This window comes from Trachinotus anak, unplaced genomic scaffold, assembly GCF_046630095.1.
Source record: "Trachinotus anak isolate AG129_WGS33_773 ecotype Australia unplaced genomic scaffold, CSIRO_AGI_Tana_v1 ptg000009l, whole genome shotgun sequence".
Lineage (NCBI taxonomy): Eukaryota > Metazoa > Chordata > Actinopteri > Carangiformes > Carangidae > Trachinotus > Trachinotus anak.
In genome coordinates this window covers 13,751,784-13,758,067 of record NW_027273860.1, presented here as the reverse complement: position 1 = coordinate 13,758,067, position 6,284 = coordinate 13,751,784, and the positions used below count along the sequence as shown (strand labels likewise).

Below are 6,284 nucleotides of genomic sequence, written 5' to 3'. Positions count from 1 at the left end.
AGATTCATGGAAAGACAGAACTTGGAGGCAGTAATAGAATTGCTAAAATTGCATCTGAATGAAAATATAAAATCTGCTCAGGTGAGTTTTTTTTTCAAAAATCTCATTTCAGGTGTTGCTACAATGAAACTGTAAAAAAAAAAACACACTGCACTGGAAATCACAACGGCTCTCCCCATGAAAAGACTTGTACAGTATTTTAGACAGCAGACATACTCCAGAAATGCTGCAGATTTTAAGACCCTAGCCTTAGAACTCAGAGTTCCCCAGGAACTCCAGTGGTTGCCCATTGCTACTAAATAGTTAAAGGAGAAGCTTGAATATCCTTATTTGCTTTCTTGCTGAGAGTTATATGAATGCCACTCATGTCTGCACACTAGGCCTATGAACCATCAGCAGCCAGCTAACTTAGATTAGCATAATTGCTTGCCTGGGACCAGTAAAGTTTCTGCTGGTTATCTGGCAGCTGGTACATTATTCCCCATAAAGCAACAAATTGTCGACTTTCCACTTTGGATATTCCACCTGGTCGATTTTGTTACCTTTGTGTAACTGGTGTACAACATTTGGACCTCACAGTCAGTAAATGGAACGGGGGAACTGGATGCCCACCAGTAATGGCCTGTTGAGTCAAAGGACTCAAGCCCAGGTTGGTTGTATAGATCTGGGCCAGAACTTATAGAGGCTCTGTGCCAGATATGATCCATATGATTTTCACTATCATTATATGTATTTCACAAAATATAGAATTATTCCTTTAAATAGTTAAATTAGGGTGAATTTCCCTTTTGGCATCAACAGAAGTATAACTTGAATTATACTTACTATAATTGCTCATGTTTTAATCAACTAGCCCAAAGCTAGTTAATCAAAATGTATGAATAAAAATTCATAAATTCAACACAAATTACAAAATGCTCTAGGTCCTATTAGTTGCTCTGTTGAAATTAGCTTCAGCTTGTCTAGTTTTGGGCTACATCTGCCATGAGTGCTTTGTTTCACAGACCATTTTCAATGTATACATTTTCTGTGAAAAAGCACAGACATAAGTAATCTGTTAATTAATCTTCGGGAGCATGATTTACTGAGACATTTAATGCCACAGAGCCATTACACCTGCTCTTTCTCTGCTCCAGCAGTTCAAAACAACAAAGAAAGAAAAACAGGAAATGTTTAAAAGAGGCCTACTGATATTGTTTTGCAGAGAGGTTAGAGGTTATGCAGGGGTCAGTGTTAGGCCAGCCTTCAATGTTGCTAGCTACTGTCATCTTGGACCATTACAGCAGAGGTATTGGAGTAGAGAAAAAGAAAACATCAGAACAAAAAGGAGAAAAATACAGGGGACAAATTAGAAAATATGTAAAAACCGTAAAAAAAAAATAAAAAATAAAAGTAAAAATCATAATTTTTGCCTGCTTTATGATTTTTGACCTGAAAAGAATACCCAAAGAATAAAACTTCAAAAAGGTAAGGTAAAGGTAAACTCCTTGCACAAATCATTTTACAATAGAAACATTTTACATTTACTAGAAACATTGGACTAAGCAAGCTATGTCTTTAATACATAGACTGTATATAAAGATTAGATCAAAGCCTAATCCAAGGCTAATTAATTTGCTGGCTAGTTGATGGGCTTGGCCAAACATATCAGCATTTTGAATATTACATTCAATCACTCTCATTTAATAAATATTCTCAGGACTTCATAACCGGAACGGTGTTTTCTTAGAGTGGCAGGTGAATTAACCAATCACATTTTGGTTTATAGTGGGTGGGACCCAAACAATTACGGCCCTCTCGGCCTTTCCGAGCAGGAGCAAAGTCAGAGTCCCGGGGGAATGGTCATTGACTTTTTTGAACAGGTGTGCTGGCTGTTTCTACAAAGAATCCTGGGAATGGCATTTTTAATCATATTTTTATTTACCTAAATTGCACTGGACTCATAACAAGAATACAGTGACTCTATAATTCAGCAGTAGCTGGCGATAATGGTCCTTTTGGTTGCAACTGCCCATTAGAAATTATAAGAAGAAGAGGAAGTGAAGAAGAAGTTGCAGGACTGTCAGCAATGGACTTAAGATGACAATATTCACAATCTGGAATACTTTCTGAAAAAACCTTTTGATTTTTTTTTTTTTTTTTGATCGGTGGATCCCCCCCGGACTAAATGAAAATAAATGGGACAGACGGACAATCTGACCTCAGGACTGCTTCAAAGGTAGGCAGTGGCCTTTCGCCATCTTGCTGGTTTAGATGTCGATTAATCTGAATTGATATACTTTTGCACTCATGGCTCCTGTAAAATGACATTAGCAGTTGAATTGTGGAGAATCTGTCCGAGCTAACGCTGTGTGTCCTGCCAATACTGACAAATATTAAAGCATTACTATCTTTATGCTGGTTGTGTAGTGGTGGTTGCCAGTGACAACGTGGGTTTTGAGAGGAATCTGCCCCCTCCTCTGTGTCATTTTGCCCCCTCTGTTTAAGCTTCATGTCGAAAAATAGCAAAAACAACAGAAGTATTGAATTGGAAATGTGCCCGTTTGTTTTGTCTGTGTTTTGTTGACCCTGCTTACTGTTTCTCTGTCACCTAATTACATGAGGCTTTTTTTTTTTTTTTTTTTTTTTTTGAATGACATTTTTTAATCCAGTTTGTTGCTAGAATAATGAGACCACCCCCCCCCCCCCCCCTCCTAATTCGGAGTCATTAATACTAAGTATATATATGATTGTGTGACATGATTTTATTTTCCCACATGATACATCTGTGGGCCCTACTTTAAGTAAACCTATATTAAGATAAGAAAAAGCAGTAACTGTGGTTAAAGTTTGGCCTGCAACATAATGTTTCCTGCACTTTTGCATTTTGTTCTGTGTGGCTTTGTGTAACATCCATAAAGACATGGGCATAAGTGGGATCTGCTTCAGAAAGGTATAGACGGGATGTGGATGGCTTTTATTCATGATCAGTGTGAACACAGTGTAGAATTTTAAACACACTTTTTAAACAAGTCAGGCCCTCTGGGACGCCTGGTTCACCTGCAAAATGTAGCAGAGACGCTGCCAGTTGACATGGGCAACAATGGGATGCAGCTGCCACTACACAGCCAGTATGCATCTGTTCAGCATCTTACTCTCGGGCATAGTATAATACAACTGCTTGTCTCTGTGATGGCTTTCGTTGCAGTAGGGCTGCTTCTCCTGAGAAACATTCAGAGATAGTTTCATCAGACTGAATGAAGACCCGAAATGGTGCAAACTGCATCTGCTGCTGGGCCATTGTTGCATGTGTACTTAATTCTTACTGAATGTAAGCATTATTGTAAGATAAGATAAGAGCAACTTCATTGTCTGTCGCAAAGTATAGTAACAAAAAATACACATAAGCATTTTAAAGCACACAAATACAGACACACGGAATAGGACTAAAAATTGCACATACATACAGACATGTGCAATAGGACTTAAGACTGTCATAGTAACGTATTTTGAAATGCAAATGGGAGGTGTGTGCAAAATGAATGCCATACTTTGCTTAGGCCACAGTCATCAATGAATACAAAACCTGTCACAGATAACATTAGATGAATAGTAAATGAAAAAAAAAACAAAGGTTTATTCATTTACATGTGTCCTCTAAGTCATAATGTTGATGTCAGGGGCCTGGCTCATTCTTTGCTGCCTGTGATGTGTTTCAGTTACTCCACAGACTCTACAGGCACACTTATAATGCATTTCTGAGGACCTGCGTTGCTGTCTTCCTTTTGTATTTTACTGTGCTGAATTAATTTCTAATAATTAATAGGAACTGTTCTGCACAGTTAGAATCGCTGACAATCTTTGAATCATCTCAGAGCAGCAGAAGAAATACCTTTATTACTGCTCCTCTTCTTCCCCTGCTTGTTCTTCTTCTCCCTTTTTTCCCTTCTTCCTCTTGACATGTGTCACATTTTGGGCTTCTGCTCTCGAGGGATAAATGCCAGATTACATGGTGTTGTATTTTTATCCGTAGTACATTAACCGGCGGAGCTTACAGCATCAAAGCTTGGAGGAGATCAGCACACACACACACACACACACACATGCACACGTGCAGATACACACTCATATCTGAGCGGAAACAGAGTGTAAAGTGCCTCCTTTGATCTCTCCCTCCCTCCTATTCCTAATTTTCCTAATTACCCCAGTGACACACATACTACACACGCACACACACTCACAATGCACAGATGCCCAAGCAAAACATGATATCTAAAATCATAGGGGAAAAAAAAATGTGAATTAGATGTCAAATGTTCATCTGCAAAATCCTTGTAGGATGCGTGATTACACATTACTCATTTCTTAAATTATAGCAATAACACAATCACCCTCACTGTAAATTATGAGCTGATAGAGCTTAGAGATATCTATAACCTCCAGCCTCTTGAATCAGCATCTTTACATTTTTCTCATAAACCCAGTAAAGCCATGTATCCCTCTTTTGGCATCAGCTAGAAATGACATAGTTCTTTCCTTGGTAGATACTTGGTGTAACATTTCATGTCAGCAGCAGACGGCATTTAGGAAATGGCCTGAGGTTCCACTGACACAAACACCAAGAGTGATTCAAATACTATGTGGTGAATTAAAATGATCCACCATGTAATATAATCCATGATTAATGCTTGTAGGCTACACAATGATCGCCATCAGATATGTCTTCCCCTAGGTTGTATCAAATTTACATTCATTATAGTTTTATGTGTAAAACATAATTGATATGTGATAGAACACGCTGCTTTTTGTATTACTATAATGTGCAGCCTGAAAAGAAAACATATCTCCAAGCCAAATTATAAAATAGCAAAGCAGTGACTGTTTGCATGCAATCCAGCCAATCCGCCCTCACTCTGCCAATACCCAAACACATCATTAATGTGATATTCTAGAAAATTTCTAGCATCATTTGTACCCAAAACATGAGCCAAATGGTATTACTCACTTTGTGAACTCCTCTGCACTAATATTACTGTGTTTATGTGTCTTTGGTTTTGACTTTATATTGTAAGAAGATTGTAAACCTAAATCATAATTTGAGGTTAATACTCTGTGTTCTGTGTATATATATATATATATATAATCAATAATTGAATGAAACCAGTCCAAACACATTTAAAATGCATCAAATAAAAAATAAAAAATAAAAAAAAGTGGAGAAAACTGGAGTGTCTCACTAGCTCATCGGTTGCCAACAGGACTGTATATCATCCAGCCATTCAGCCTGCTGAGAGCGTGGCCTTGTTGACCTTTGGGTGCTGTCAACTGATCAATGAGGGGATATTTTGCTTTGTTTCCACTGCTGTTGCTAGACATGTGAAGAGCCTCACGCTACTTCATGAGGGCGTTTAGAGCTTGGAGTGGTGGGGAGAGGTTTTTGCGCGGGCCGTGTGCACATTGGTGCACTGAAGATTGAAACTGTGTGTGTGTGTGTGTGTGTTCATGGTAGGGGTTAGTTGCTTGTAGGGGAGATGCAGCATCAGTGAGTTGTTGAGAGGCTGGATTGGCCCTACAGTACATGCTGTTTAGGTGAAATCAATAAGGATCTATTCATTGAGTGCCTCACTCCAGGCTCGTGTGTCTCATCCAGTACCGGGTTGAAAAAGGTGTTATTGTGTATGAGTGTGTAGGTGTGTGTCACTCTTTACAAGTGCTGAAGTGTGTGCCTGATCAGCTTTTAACCCCTGGAAGGGAACTTTGATCTGCTAGTTTGACTTTCCACCAGTTGAGGTTAACTCTGGTGTTGCTCCAGGCCTCAGCTGCAGGATCCAATAAAACATCAGACCTTGTTTCTAAATGCTGAAGAGATGAATTATTATAAAGTTTATGCTGTTCGATGGAACAAAAGATTATCTGTTGTGCACCACAGTCAAGTAGTGCTAAAGTGGTAAATTGATAAATCAGTCAATCAACAGAAAAGTTTGATAAGTGATTATTTTTTCATTTATCAAGAATAACTGCCCAGTTTTCTCTGGTCACAGTGCAGATTTGCTATTTTATTTCCTGTTTTATATTATTTAAAATGAAATATCTTTGGGTTTGTACTGACAATAAGAAACCTGAGGATATCACTTTGGGCTCTGGGAACCTTCTGACAAAATTAAACAGTTACCATGATGAACAAAGTAATTGATAATGAAAATAATTGTTGCTGTACAGTTAAGTTGAATCTATTTTGCATCAGATATTTTGATCGGATCCACTTGCTATTGTAAGGTGTTATTTCCTCTATATGTCTTTGCTCT

General features: G+C 38.3%; 1 long non-coding RNA gene across 1 annotated transcript in view; it reads left to right on the top strand.

The window, feature by feature from the left end:
• The first annotated feature begins 1,817 nt into the window (after window positions 1-1,817).
• The window catches only part of LOC139625719 (uncharacterized), a 50,689-nt gene continuing 46,222 nt past the window's right edge, over window positions 1,818-6,284 (top strand). The window contains exon 1 of the long non-coding RNA XR_011691990.1: window positions 1,818-2,218. This is a non-coding gene — a long non-coding RNA (uncharacterized lncRNA). The remainder of the gene's footprint in view (window positions 2,219-6,284) is intronic.